Here is a 16886-nt window from a genome sequence, read left to right on the forward strand (position 1 = left end):
GAAATGTCACTATTTTCCTATGTTTCGCATGAATGTGTGTGTGAGTGTGCGAGTACCTTTCGTTGGTTGTTGTTGATGTTGAACAGTTGTGTACATGTATTCACACGAGAATACTAGGAGCTTTGGTTGATATGTACAGTGTCCGATGGCGCTAGCGGAATGACATCAGTCTATAGTCTCTGTACTGACACCAAAATTTCTTGTATACCAGGATTAGTCTGTGTAGTACACTCTCTTACACGAGCAGGAGTGAATCTTTGAAGACACCTTTTTCTTCGCAACACACTTGTTGCTATGCGTTAAGAAACGATGGTTTGTGTATTTCAGTTTGGTCTTGCAATACACACAAGTAAATAGACCTTGGTAATCTTCACCGTTTGCGTCCACTGGAAGCAGACCAGAACACGAGTCACACAGGTAGGACATTTTACACTAAAGCCTAGGCACTCTCGAATGGCGTTGGTGCGCGCGTAACACTTCTCGGCGAGATATTCAAACTCATATGACTCTTAAGACTCTGCGCCCATAACTAATTAACTACCGATATCATTCACATTTAATTGTCGTTTTCAAGTTCTACAGTTTGGTTGTTCTGTTCATACTATAAGACCGCGTGCATGTCTAATTAATTAACAGCGGTCTCATTAAAATACTTTTAGCTACGTCTCGATATCGGACGTCTGTGTACTTTTCTCGCTAGCTTCCCGGGGCTGGTGTTTACCCTACGCGGCGCGATGTGTTTAATTAGCGGGCGGCGGTTGCTCGCCGCGGCAGAGCTCGCTAATTGGGGACCTCTTTTTTGCGAAAATTTTAACATAGGATTCCCCATTCAAAACTTGTAGGATAGTGACATATATACGACTACTAACGTTATAGTTTTGCCTGACCTTGGAATGCGCGTTGCTTTAAATTTGTATTGTCACAAGGCAAAGTATTTACCACACCAGACAAGGTCAACCGTAATGGTAAAATCTCACGTTTGTGTATTTCCCTGTTGAGGCTATATTTAAAAAAATTGGAAAACGTTCCTACGTCTGAAGTTGATAATATAATGATACACAATGCAATGTTCAAGCCACCGTAAGATAGATGAGCCCAGCGACCATTCAGACCTCCACGTAATATTATAATAAATGAATAATAACACGCATAATTATATGATAAATCTATTTGTGTCTGAGCACTTTGCTAAGAATTACTAGGACATAAAGAACTTTAGGACACAATGAACTATAGTAGGTCCTTGATGTGAATTTCAGTATAATGGGCGACCCTCAGTAAAATCGAATATACAGCTAGGCAAAAGAAACTATACACACGTAGAATTTGAGTTTGACAGGAAGAGTGAGTGAGTGAGTATGGTTTTACAGCCAATTTAGCAATATTCCAGCAATATCACAACGGGGGACACCAGGAATGGGCTTCACACACATTACCAACGTTGGGAATCGAACCCGGGTTTTCGACGTGACGATCGAACGCTTTAACCACTAGGCTACCCCACCGCCCCTTGACAGAAAGAGGTTCCCCGAGTTGTAAGTGACAGATAATGCACATACATATGGCTGCAAATCATATGCCAATATGGTAATGAAGGGAATGGTTTCCACAATCACTGCAATACTGCGGGCTTTCTGAAAATATACTACTCACACTTTGCTAAGGATCACAAAATTCCCAACTTTACTTAAACATAGATTTATAATTTTAAATTGTATTCATTTAAAACAGGATAGATAATGATATGGTAACACCTCTTAGGCAAACAGCCACTTTACTCTAACCTTATGCAACTGATACATGAGTAACAATAAAAATGGTTTTCATGGCACCAATCAACCATTTTGCAAATCATAGAACGAGTTATTGACAAGTACACAACACCTGTCAATAGTAGGTATGAGATCCACAAGATGGAGTCACATACCGAAACCTAGGATCCATGCTTACAATAAGCTATGATACTTAAACCAAATTAGACCCCACATCATAGTTTTCTGTTGCATCAATGATTTGATCCTTAGCAAAGTGTGAATAGTATACTTGAGGGAATGGGAACTATTTTCTATTATCATAAGAATGGTACTCAATGCTTACAAACATACCCATTTGTTTCGTATCGGAAATATCACATATAAACTAAGAATTAAATATTCATTTCTATTTTCAGATACGTGATACGATACCACACTCGACTAATATTCATTCTCTGTCAAGTATCTAGTATGTTACCAACCATATGATGCATTCATTGGGCAGACAGATGACGTATAGCTTACAAAAACGTCACTGCCTGACAATAACCAGTCTCCATTACATTACTAAAAAGCAGTACGTGCACGTAAATCGCAGTCAAGACACGGGTTAGGACTGATCTGCTGCCTCTAATGTCTGCCATAAGAGGCGACTAACGGTATCGGGTAGTCAGGCTCGATCCTTCACTTGCAATCCCCAATCTTAGCTCATGATGTCAGTAGAGTTTCTGACTCGGTCATACCCGGGATATTGCTCAGTGAAAACAACCAAGTATATACAAATGTAGATTGTTTGAAAAGAGTAAAACATCATCTTCCGTTACATAAAGACAGTTGTCATGATGCTCTTGTCTTCAATCTGACATTTTGATTTCAGATACTCACTGTGAGTCTTCTGAGGGCTATCCTGTGGTTTGTGCCAAGACGTGCACGTCGTTGTAGACACGTGACGGTAGCTAACTCACCTGCATGTACGTGCAGCCAAACAAGGTCAGTTACGACGACATACGCAGCCACCAACGACACACACATCGACGACATGTTCCCACGGCGTTTGCCAACAGTTTTGCTGATACTTGAGACTACTTTTCAATAATGCATGAACCATCGACTGTTCCGTATGCCAGAAGGTCAAATGAAAGCTTGACTTCCACGTGATAGCATCGTCTACACACGTGAGTGAAATGTTGCACGTATAGTGGAGTGTTTCAGCACGTCCTCAGTACTTGTGTCGCCGATCTGGACACGGGTACAGAGGGCCGCGTTCAGAAGCAGCGGCACCAGGCGATGTCCAGTACTGTACGTACGACATAGTGCCTGGCTGGTCTACTTGAATCGTAAGTACTGATATATTTCCCAGGACCTAGTATTGTTTCCTTTGTGATGCTTACTAATGCCTTATGTCAAGTGGTGTTTCCTTTGACAGGTTTAACTGTTGTACAAGGTAGTTAATACCTGAACACAGGCGTAGGCTTTTGTGGAACGTTACTGCTTGATTTGTTGTTTTAGATAACTTGAGGTGGCAATAACTTGGGGTAAAGGAAACCGCTTCGTGGTAAAATGTATTTAACTTTATACTATATACAGTTTCAAAATTGTAGAATTTTGACGACATATTTCCAGTATCGAGGCTAGATTTTGTGAGTGGTGCGTTGGGCTTTACTTTAAATATATACCAGTTATCGTCAGCATGTTCGCATTGAAATCTGTGAAGACTCAAAGCACATTATCTCAGACGATAGACCCCTAATATGCTTCTGTACAAAAGTCCTCAATCCCCAGGTATGATGACATTTAATATACCAAGTCACTAAACCTGGTCCTTCGACTTATTAAGCTGCCAAAACGGGCAATATTGTCAGATATAATCACACACCTTCCATGGTGATTAAGACAATAATCTAACAATAACATAATTAAATATGATCATATTTCATTATAGTTGTAATATATCTGTGTATCTATATATTGAGTGACAATAATTTACTGTATCGTCGGCTGCACGCGAGCACAGCGCAACTTGACATTAAATACGTTCTGACACATGTCATATGTTTTTACTGACAGACCTATACATTACAACCCCTGTGGCGGATGTTGATATCATGCCCAACACCCTCACAAACACGTTAGCGCACACGGGTGTCCCGGTACTATTCTGTTCACAGGCATTGCTTTGCGAGTGAGTGAGTTACAGAAACATATACATACTACATTTATGGCCCTTACCTTAATGACATAAACAAACGCGACCCTTTAAAATTGTGTGGAAATACGAGGGTTGTTCCAAAAGTAGTCGGCCTATAGTCCGTTTGGCTCAAAATCGGACCGATGAATTGCAATCTAACTCGAAAACTAATAAACATATAATACTCAATGAAACGATAATTAAAACGTCAGACCAACTCTGTGAGGTTTTTGAAGAATTTATATCCTAAAAATAAAAAGTTGTTTAACAAACTATCATTAAAGTTTTGACACAGTTCACTATTTGTTACGAGGGAGGAGTGCAGAGAAAGGGACAGCCAGGTGTGCGAGAAAGGATGGAGACGGCACAGCACAGGTTAATGAATCAATAACTTGGTGGGCACTTTTGCACGTACTTCTCTAACACCTGGCTGTCCCTTTCTCCGCACTCCTCCCTCGTAACAAATAGCGAACTGTGTCAAAATTTTAATGATAGTTTGTAAAACAACTTTTTAAATTTAAGGACATAAATTCTGCAAACAAACCACAGAGTTGGTCTGATGTTTTGATTATGATCAGCGTTTCATTGAGTATTATATGTTTATAAGTTTTCGAGTTACATTGCATTTCATCGGTCCGCTTTTGCTCCAAACGGACTATAACTATATTCTCGATGTCCAATGTTAGAGACTGACTGACTGAGTTTGGTTTTACGCCGCTTTTAGCAATATTCCAGCTACATCATGGCGGGGGACACCAGAAATGAGCTTCACACATTGTACCCATGTGGGCATTCGAACCCGGGTCTTCAGCGTGACGAGCCAACGCTTTAACCATTAGGCTACCCCACCGCCCCCCCAATGTTAGAGAACTTCCATTTGATTTTGAAGGTATCATTAGCAAAGCCATATCCAAAATTTCACATATGTGGGTAATGTGGTTAACGAGATATTAGTCATCACAATATTTCTTTCAAAATTGCAGAAAGTGAAATATGATCTGTCATTAGGTACCTCTTGGATAATGGTATGCCCTCAGATATTATCATATAACATATGTCCATTATAGTATTGGATGACTTCCCGTCATAATCAACATTCTAACATTTGGATTGCTTGATTTATATTAGACAGAGCTGTTTTAAAGGACACCCCCATTTTAATCTTTCAAAAACATGGTGTCCAGATATTCAAACTGGCACTGTTTACAATATATTGAGAGCTGACACTTTAATATCTACGTTTGATTCTAGTGGTGACCAAAATACTTTCTTGCGCCTTTCCCCAAACGCTTGCTTAAAGGTCTGACACATCTTCCTGGTCTGTCTCACAATCCCTGAACCATATTAGTTTTCCTTCTTCCTAGCCCATTATGCAACACCCTACATGATGCAGGTCTGAATGTCACATCTCACTGGGGTTCCTTTTCATTATAAACGTTTCATTTGTATCTTTATAAAATATATACTTTCACAAACTTAGCGTTAGTCTATTGTAACCCTAGCACTCTAGGCCTTTGTAACACCACTGATCACAACCCCTAGGTCCGTGCAGCCCAGTCGCCCCGTAACCCTTATACCCCAAGGTCCGTGCAGCCAAGTCACCCCGTAACCTTTATACCCCGAGATCCGTGCAGCCCAGTCACCCCATAACCCTTATACGCCGAGGAGGTCCGTGCAGCCCCAGTCACCCTGTAACCCTTATAAGCCCTAGGTCCGTGCAGCCCAGTCACCCTGTAACCCTTATACCCCGAGGTCCGTGCAGCCCAGTCACCCCATAACCCTTATACGCCAAGGTCCGTGCAGCCCATGTCATCCCATAACCCTTATAAGCCGAGGTCCGTGCAGCCCCAGTCACCCCTGTAACCCTTATAAGCCGAGGTCCGTGCAGCCCAGTCACCCCGTAACCCTTATAAGCCGAGGTCCGTGCAGCCCAGTCACCCCATAACCCTTAAATACGCCGAGGTCCGTGCAGCCCATGTCATCCCGTAACCCTTAACCCTTAAGCCGAGGTCCGTGCAGCCTAAGTCACCCTGTAAACCTTATACCCCGAGGTCCGTGCAGCCAAGTAACCGTGACCATTATACCCCGAGGTCCGTGCAGCCCAGTCACCCCATAACCCTAATAAGCCGAGGTCCGTGTAGCCCAGTCACTCCTTAACCCTTATACCCCTAGGTCCGTGCAGCCCAGTCACCACGTAACCCTTATACCCCGAGGTCCGTGCAGCCCAGTCACCCTGTAACCATTATACCCCGAGGTCCATGCAGCCCAGTCACCCCATTACCCCGAGATCCGTGCAGCCCAGTCACCCCAGTGTAACCCTTATACCCTGAGGTCCGTGTAGCCCAGTCACCCCGTCACCCTTATACCCCGAGGTCCGTGCAGCCCAGTCACCCCATAACTCTTATACACCAAGGTCCGTGCAGCCCAGTCACCCCATAACCCTTATACGCTGAGGTCCGTGCAGCCGTAGTCACCCCGTAACCCTTATACCCCGAGGTCCGTGCAGCCTAGTCATCCGATTACCCTTATACCCCGAGGTCCGTGTAGCCCAGTCACCCCGTAACCCTTATAAGTCGAGGCCGGTGAAGATCCAGGTTAGAATTGATCTTCAGTAGCCATTGCTTGTTGTAAGAGGCAACTAACGGAATCTGGTGGTCAAGGTCACTGACTTGGTTGACACATGTCATCGTATCCGTGTTGCGTAGATTGATGTTCATGCTGTTGGATTGTCTGGTCCAGATCCGATTATTTACAGACCACCGCCATATAGCTGGAATATTGCTGAGTGCGGCGTAAACAAAACTCACTCACTCACTCACTTATGCCCCGAGGTCCGTGCAGACCTTTTGCACTCTAGGCCCGTACAGCACCAGTCACCCTGCCCACAAGCAAGCCCTGCTGCTGAAACTGAAAACATGAGTGAGTCATTCATTCCTCAGCCAAACACAACTCTAAATATATCCATCTGTAAGAAAGGGTAAGATTAATTGAATAAATAAGCAATTCAAGATAAACTGGATACAAAGAAACGCATTACTTTCAAGCACCGACAAGAAACAAAGATGTGTTACCATGGTTACAGAAAGACCGTCTGAAGAATGATGGTACCTTATACCCGCTCGTCTAGATAAATTGTACAAAATGTGGTGTTAACATTCTAAGTTAATGTCCCTAAGATACTGGCACACTACACGTGCATTTGTTTGTCAGCGTGAGGTCAAGGTCACATGTATAAGAGTGACTACAGAGACGAGTTGGTCGTGTGCCCCTTTAGAAAATATAATATCATCTAGGTCTGAATGGGAAGTTATGACGTGGCTATAACCTATAGCCTGTCCATTACTCCATACTCTGACGTCTCATGTCGACACCCGTCATGATGTTTAATGATGCCAAAAGGTTGTCAGCGATTACCACCAGGATATCCGTTATTAACATCAGGATGTCCGTTATTACCACCAGGATATCCGTTCTCAACATCAGGATGTCCGTTATTACCACCAGGATACCCGTTCTCAACATCAGGATGTCCGTTATTACCACCAGGATACCCGTTCTCAACATCAGGGTGTCCGTTATTACCACCAGGATATCCGTTATTAACATCAGGGTGTCCGTTATTACCACCAGGATATCCGTTCTCAACATCAGGATGTCCGTTATTACCACCAGGATACCCGTTCTCCACATCAGGGTGTCCGTTATTACCACCAGGATATCCGTTCTCAACATCAGGATGTCCGTTATTACCACCAGGATACCCGTTCTCAACATCAGGATGTCCGTTATTACCACCAGGATACCCGTTCTCAACATCAGGATGTCCGTTATTACCACCAGGATACCCGTTCTCAACATCAGGATGTCCGTTATTACCACCAGGATACCCGTTCTCAACATCAGGGTGTCCGTTATTACCACCAGGATATCCGTTCTCAACATCAGGATGTCCGTTATTACCACCAGGATATCCATTCTCAACATCAGGATGTCCGTTATTACCACCAGGGTGTCCGTTATTACCACCCGAAGTGTCCGTTATTTAATCAATGGTGTCCGTTATAACCACCAGGGTGTCCGTTATTACCACCAGGGTGTCCGTTATTACCACCAGGTGTCCGTTATTCCCACCAGGGTGTCCGTTATTCCCACCAGGGTCTCCGTTATTAAAACCATGGTGTCCATTATTACCACTAGCTAGGGTGTCCGTTATTCAAAACCAGGGTGTCCGTAAACAACACCTAAGGGATACATAGCCAGGTATCTCTCACACAAAGTGTATGATGACTCGACTTGACATGTGTTTCAACCGACATGTAAATCATCAATATTAAATGATTAATTGTCCTGTAATCAGAAACGTTTATACCCCCTCCTGTACACTGTCAATGTTACTGCAAGAATTTAGCAATAGGAGCTAAATCCCTAAAACTAAAATTATTGCAAACAGTCAAATGTTACCGAGCCATACCAACATGAAGAATTGTATATTCACATAATTACGAATTACGATTGTTTCGCATAATGCTATACACTCCAACAGCCAGCTAAGGTCCCACAGTAACTCGACTGATGTGGAATGAGTGAGTGGGTGGGTGGGTAGGTGAGCGGGTGAGTGAGTGAGTGTACCGCATCAGCATCATAACATTTCATCTTCTACAGTTAGTATGTATGGGTAGAAACATTTGTTTAATCATTACAACCGCTCCGCTTGTGATAATTGTCAGTGCATAATTCACGTGTTCAACGTTCAAGGTGACAGGACACACAGTTATTCAAAGAGATATTCAAACTCAAACGTTTATTGTATAAAGTCTATATGCAGAAATGTACTCTCCCAAAAGAAACCCATCATGAAAATAGCGATTTCATGTAGCAATGAACTAAAACGTGATTCATTTTACAAAAGGTTTTGCTCTGTTTATGAGTCCTATGGTGTTTATGTTTTGAAACATCACAACAAAACGCACCATAAGTAAAATACCCGTATTTAACAGCATGATTTTCAATTTCGGCGTGTAGTGTCACAGAATACAGAATGCACGCAATGCACGAAAGTTGGGGATCAAATAGTCTCAATGATGGGTATAAAAGGTTGATCGCTGTCTGTCGATTATTCAATGTATTTGGAATATTGTTGACGAACGCAAAATGCCACGTCCAAGTGAAGACCAACCGTCACATCGCCATTGGTTTGCTTGAAGCTGGCCAGTCTCAACGTGCAGTTGCCTGACGCATGAATGTTCACGAAAGCACCATTTCACGGCTCTGGGAGAGATATCGCCGGCAGAATGCGGTAGCAGATGCCCCTCGTAGTGGGCGACCTCGAGCGACCACTGCGGCGCAGGATCGCTACATCCCGGTTCATCACCTGCGTCATCGAACAGCTACGGCGACCAGTACCGCTCGACAAATACCCGGATTGAGGAGGCTTTCTGCACAGACCATCAGGAACAGGTTGAGAGAGGCTGGTTTACGTGCCAGAAGACCTTATTTTGGCCCTGTGCTTCGACAACAACATCGTCGATATCGAGTTCAATGGTGCACCAACGTTCAGGCCTGGAACCTACCGAATTGGCGTAGAATCTGGTTCAGTGATGAATCACGATTTCTATTGGAACGACGCGATGGAAGAATGCGGGTGTACAGACGTCGACGTGAACGTTTCGCCGACGCTTTTGTTCCCCAGGTGGACAGATTCGGCCGGGGAGGTGTTATGATGTGGGGAGCGATCACCTGCCGTAGGAGAAGTGATTTGGTGATGATCCAGGGCAACCTGACAGCTCAACGGTACTGTGACGAAATCCTACGCCCACACCTCCTTCCAAGCATTGATCGCCAGAGGGAGTTGTTTCAACAGGACAATGCCAGGCCCCACACAGCACGTCACACTAGAGACTTCCTCCAGAACCACAACAGCGCCGCCACACGTCTCCATGTGACACTCAAACTGACTTTCCTCGAGTTGGTGCCAAAGACGGATAAGTCTGCATTCCCAGTGTGCAATTTCGCTATATTTCATTGACTCATAAAGCCTACAAGATGTTTCAAAATAAACAGGGGCGGTGGGGTAGCCTAGTGGTTAAAAAGTTAGCTCGTCAGGCCGAAGACCCGGCCATAGTATACCCCCTAGCCCAGATTATACCCCTACAGAAAACAAGTGATTAAGGATACTACTATAATTTTATTGTACTTCTCACACAATTAAACACTGGTTACAACATTGAAATGGTCCGATACATTTTCCGGATAATGGTAAGGGTACTAGACACTGGAGTAGGGTATTAATTAAGACAACACCCACCTCCATAATGGTACTAGACAGTGGAGTAGGGTATTAATTAAGACAACACCCACCTCCATAATGGCACTAGACAGTGGAGTAGGGTATTAATTAAGACAAGACCCACCTCCATAATGGTACTAGACAGTGGAGTAGGGTATTAATTAAGACAACACCTACCTCCATAATGGTACTAGACAGTGGAGTAGGGTATTAATTAAGACAATACCCACCTCCATAATGGTACTAGACAGTGGAGTAGGGTATTAATTAAGAGAACACCAACCTCCATAATGGTACTAGACAGTGGAGTAGGGTATTAATTAAGACAACACCCACCTCCATAATGGTACTAGACAGTGGAGTAGGGTATTAATTAAGACAACACCTACCTCCATAATGGTACTAGACAGTGGAGTAGGGTATTAATTAAGACAATACCCACCTCCATAATGGTACTAGACAGTGGAGTAGGGTATTAATTAAGACAATACCCACCTCCATAATGGTACTAGACAGTGGAGCAGGGTATTAATTAAGACAACACCCACCTCCATAATGGTACTAGACAGTGGAGTAGGGTATTAATTAAGACAACACCCACCTCCATAATGGTACTAGACAGTGGAGTAGGGTATTAATTAAGACAACACCCACCTCCATAATGGTACTAGACAGTGGAGTAGGGTATTAATTAAGACAACACCCACCTCCATAATGGTACTAGACAGAAGAGTAGGGTATTAATTAAGACAATACCCACCTCCATAATGGTACTAGACAGTGGAGTAGGGTATTAATTAAGACAATACTAACCTCCATAATGGTACTAGACAGTGGAGTAGGGTATTAATTAAGACAATACCCACCTCCATAATGGTACTAGACAGTGGAGTAGGGTATTAATTAAGACAACACCCACCTCCATAATGGTACTAGACAGTGGAGTAGGGTATTAATTAAAGACAACACCCACCTCCATAATGGTACTAGACAGTGGAGTAGGGTATTAATTAAGACAACACCCACCTCCATAATGGTACAGCTCTAATTAGATTGATGAGTAGAGTGTGCCCGTAGTTAATCTGTTCATGTTGTACTACCCCGTTGCCGAAATACCTTAGTTGTGTGTGCGACGCTAAATAAAGCAAATAACTAACTACTAACCTTGATATATCAGCATGGCTGGGTTACGCAAAGTCGAAAATATCATATTGCAGAGAGGCACTCAACAAATACTTAATAAATTTTGTATTATGCAGTAATGTAAATGAAATGCACCTACAAATTCCTTTAAATGACACCAAGACCATTGCCCGAGTCACACACTCATATTGAGTGAATTGTCAACATAATTTTTAGGGGTATAGTCTGGGCTGGAGGGGTATACTTTGGCCTGGTCCAGAATATACCCCCGGGGTATAAACTGGGCTAGCCTATAGTTTACCCCGGGGTATAATCTGGTGGGGGGTTATTCTGGGCTGCTACACCGGGTTCGGATCCCCACATGGGTACAATTTGTGAAGTCCATTTCTGGTGTCCCCCGCCGTCACGTTGCTGGAATATTGCTAAAAGCGGCGTAAAACCAAACTGAGTCAGTCAAAATAAACATAAAAATACAGTTGAAATTCCTATATGCGTTTCTTTTTTGGGAGAGTATATGTGAGTTGAATACGATACTGTACAAGATCATCTACAAACAGTATAGTGTGTTATGTACGTGCGTTTATGTTCTTGAAGGGCTATTTTTAAATATACTATATGATTAATAATTCCTGCTTTTAAGGCGAATATAGTATTAGACTGACGGTCGAATTAAATATTCATTCGGAATGTTTTGCTTTCAAATGCCTGTTAAGCATATAAGAGTGAATTGATACTGTTCTTCGATTTTGTTTTAGTTACAATATGTACATAATCTTTGAGGCATTATGTCTCCCGGGCTCAGAATATAGCCTTGTACATCCAGCTGGATGAAAATGGATCTCCTCGACCTGCCGTTGTGTGATGGGTCATTGACATTGATATCCATCGTCAGATGTCTCGTTCTATATGACGAGTAATGACATCTGAAACGAACACCCTAAATACGTCAGCAACAAACATCCATCCATGCATTAACGTGGGTACGTCAGCAACAGACATGCATGCATTCACCTTGGTACGTCAGCAACAGACATGCATGCATGCATTCACCTGGGTACGTCAGCAACAGACATGCATGCATTCACCTGGGTACGTCAGCAACAGACATCCATGCATGCATTACCGTGGGTACGTCAGCAACAGACATGCATGCATGCATTACCGTGGGTACGTCAGCAACAGACATGCATGCATGCATTACCGTGGGTACGTCAGCAACAGGCATGCATGCATGCATTACCGTGGGTACGTCAGCAACAGACATGCATGCATGCATTACCGTGGGTACGTCAGCAACAGGCATGCATGCATTCACCTGGGTACGTCAGCAACAGCTGCAGGCATGCATGCATTCACCTGGGTACGTCAGCAACAGGCATGCATGCATTCACCTGGGTACGTCAGCAACAGGCATGCATGCATTCACCTGGGTACGTCAGTAACAGACATGCATGCAATCACCTGGGTACGTCAGCAACAGACATGCATGCATGCAGTATCACTGGTACCATATGGGGGTGGGTGGGGAGGGGGTGGGGGTACGAGGTAAAGTGAATTAGGCTCACTTCAGTTCAGTGATGTTTGGAAGATTTGAAATGTCGAGTCTTGATTTTAACAGTTTTGTCGTTTGGTCATCACCATGTAACATAAGGTAGTTGAAGTTTATGGGGTCATAATGGGACCTATATTTTCGAACATCAATTTAACAGTTAACTGTCAATGCACATGTACACACATAGTTTTTAGAATATGTTATGCTTGCAAAATGTTATATGATTACATTTAAAAACGTTTATGCATATTCATGATATGTTCAGAAGCGCTCCTTAATCCTGCTATGAAAAGTATTAGCATTTTACAAATGGTATGACCTTGTGGAACAGGAGAACATGACGTCATTAGGCATCACTGAAACCTTTCCGTTGATGCAAACACATCAAGGGGTACTCAGGTGATGTGGAAATACAGCACAGACTCAACCAGCACAGACAATCGATTAACCACGTCAATGGAGCAACCATAATGTTTCCAGTCGCTGATGGGATTCGAACCACGACCGTTCTGGTCCGAAGACGAACGCCTAATCCACATGACCAAGGAAGTCAAACCCATCAGCCAGCTGACAAGTTAAGGATTTCATCTGTGTGATGACGCCCCGCTTCTTATTCCACATAATCTTTCCCACAGCCTATATAAACTAGAAGGGTAGATGGGAGTGACAGTCTATTTCATAGACCTTTAATAACGAAATCTTAATATCAGAAGACAAACGCCTTTTCGAAATAACTCAGAAGAAACACTTCATATTTACTGTCCCAAACGTGATAAGGTATTCTAGTCTTGTATGATCGAGAATTCGTCTATATGGAATAAACCCTGTTGAATGCAGGTATTAGACTTTCCAATTCCTTTGTAACCGGCAGCAACACTGATACTCCTTAGTTTAGACAATCTTGAAACAAAGATGGGTTTCCAGTTTTAAAGAATTAACTATCTTTTGGGGGGTTGTAAAAATGTAATTATACCAAGAGTGATGGGATGGTCTAGTGGTCAATGCACTCGCTCCTCACACGGAAGGCCAGTGTTCGATTCTCACATGGCTTCCATGCATGAAGCCAATTCCTGTTGTGGCCATGCATTAATATTCCTAAAAGCGAAAATATGCCACACTCGTACCCTCATTTAGAAATCCATGTGAGTCTATTTATCAACAGAACATCTACAAAGATCCCCCTTGATGATGACAACTATGTTTCAACAGGAGTGAGGCTAATGTTGGAGCAATTAAAATAACGGTCTAACAAGAAAACAAACATACAGTATACCAAACAACCTGTATCAATCTATCCTGGCTAACATCTGTGTTGCTGAACAAGCCAGTGAACGTCCCTTGTCTGGCATCTCTCTTCCAGTTTAACTGAATAAATCAACGCATAACGGTAATTGGACTTCAGCAACGCATACTTGTCTCCCTTAGTGAAGATTCGGGTTGAAAGTATCCACTAACCAATTCTTGCCGAGACAAGATTCCAGTTGTCATGGTGATGGTAGAATATCCCAATTCCATAGGTCGATGCTCGGGCTATCAATCACTGGATTGTCTGGTCCAGAGTTGATTATTTAAAGACTACCATCATATAGCTGGAATATTGCTGAGAAATCTCAGCAGCAATAGAGAGGAGGCTCGTTATCTGTAGCGTGCTTTATCAGAGATACACTGACCCGATTGTGTCAGTCCATGTTTTAAACCCCCGCTTACCGCAATGTGGGAGTCATCCAGAGCCTAATTGGAGCTACATTCCGCTCAAGAGCTCACCGGCATGACACTCGGCCAAATAAATATGAACTTGACATAGACCGCTGGCCTGTATGGAAGATTTATACCACGATACAGGTGCGCAAGTGAACTGGCATGCAGCCAAGTATGCCTGCAGTGTGTAGTGTGTGGTGATGCCTGCAGTGTGTAGTGTGTGGTGATGCCTGCAGTGTGTAGTGTGTGGTGATGCCTGCAGTGTGTAGTGTGTGGTGATGCCTGCAGTGTGTAGTGTGTGGTGATGGCTAGCTGTATCTCGGACTACTTGGAGTAACTGAGGCAGTCTGGATACCATGAACGACGACCAACGGCATTGGGGACATCACACAGGAGTCATGTGACACGTTGTAACCTACGACAAGCACAGGGTCAATTTCGTACTGACACGGGCGTTGTTTCTGTTTTACGCCGCACTCAGCAATATTCCAGCTATATGACGGCGATCTACAAATAATCGAGTCTGGACCAGACAATCCAGTGATCAACATCATGAGCATCGATCTATGCAAATTTGATACGATTACATGTGTCAACCAAGCCAACGAGCCTGACCACACGATCCTGTTAGTTGCCTCTTACGACAAACATGGGTTACTGAAGATCAATATTCTAACCCGGATCTTCAGGGTTATGACACAGGAAAATGTAAACTGGATGTGCTGTGACATGTACACAAGTAACCAATTGCCATTACTCTTTTCATTACTTTTATTTCTCTAGAAGGATAGAAGAATATTAAAAATATTACCTACTCCTTTATAGTCGGGGAACCTATTGACATCCTTGTGTATCACCAATTCAAATTGGAGGCTTGAGTCCATTGTAATTTACCACCATCTTCACTACAAACTAAATTTCACAGTGTATGTTTATTTCGCCGTAGAAAATGAATTCTTTTACGTGTGACGTTGTTAATCCTGAGGATCTTTGGGACATGTTTAGTTTAATCACGCATTGAAACTTAACCCAGAATAGCGTCGGCGGTGGCGATGAGCTATAATATTCATGTAATATAGCATTGTGTTCGCTTCTTGCTTGATAACAAATTATTCTCTATTTAAATCACTTCTGTATTTGGTTTTCGGTTTTGCTTGAACATTATTATGTTTGTGTTAGTTACTGGATATTTTCATAACAGGCCGTCCCGAGGCCTACTGACGATTTTACTGCTGCTTCGATGTCTTTGCATACAAACAGGACTGGTTACCTGTGAGAGTTACTCTTTCGTCTGCGACGATAACAACTGCCGGGCGAAGTGTCTGGTTGCATATAAAGAGGCAAGGTCTAAATTTCCGCATATGTTTCAAAGCTTGTTGGTATAGCGGTCCAGCTTAGTTATGACTGGGCTCCGTCTCACCAACACAAGGAAGCGGGGAATCAATTTGCTGCGCTAACGCTTCGACAGCAGAACCCGGGAATCAGGCTGTTTTTCATAAATATAGCAGTCCACCAAAGAAACAACTGCCAGTGGGTTCCGTACAACAAGGAAGCAGTAAACGCATTTCTTTACATATTCGGGACAAGTTAAGTGATCTAAGGGTCGTAATTTGCCGTTCAGAGTTGCATCCCTTGGTAGCTTAGCCCTGATTATGACCCTTAGTCTGTCGGCACCACACGCCTGTTTGTCCGCCTGGGGTATGCGTTTGGCTTTCAGTCCACTTTACCTGACACAGGCAAACACTAGTGACTGAAATATTGTTAACGTTGGTAAACGCCACATTGCACTGTGTTTGGGCTTTGTATCAACATCGACTGAACACCCGGTGTCACGCCTCACTCACACCCTTTGCTACTACATGGTGGAACAGTATCTACCGACACTGGAACAATATAACAGTATATAATGGATATTCCGGGGGACTAATAATGTATGACAGTGGGTGATCCCCTGCCCTTTCCCGTTAACTGCTCACACCCTCTGAACAAATGTAATATTTTGTTATGACAACTCCTTCTGCCAAGCCTGCTTTTTCTATTTAACATGATCAGACCCCAATAGGACGCCGATTTCAATAAAGGACAATTTTCATTATTTTGTGCTCCGCTCCCGAACCCATCTTTAGTCGTGATACGTTCCTCCCCTTCGTTATCACTACTACCCCTCCCCCCAAAGTGTGTTACTGTAGTTCTCTCACAAATACAAACGTCATTCAGAGAGGGAACTGAAGATTCATATAATCTCATCTCTTCTCTCTCCCAAAT

This window comes from Haliotis rubra, unplaced genomic scaffold (assembly GCF_003918875.1).
Source record: "Haliotis rubra isolate DU_JTF1 unplaced genomic scaffold, ASM391887v1 Scf53, whole genome shotgun sequence".
Classification (NCBI taxonomy): Eukaryota; Metazoa; Mollusca; class Gastropoda; order Lepetellida; family Haliotidae; genus Haliotis; species Haliotis rubra.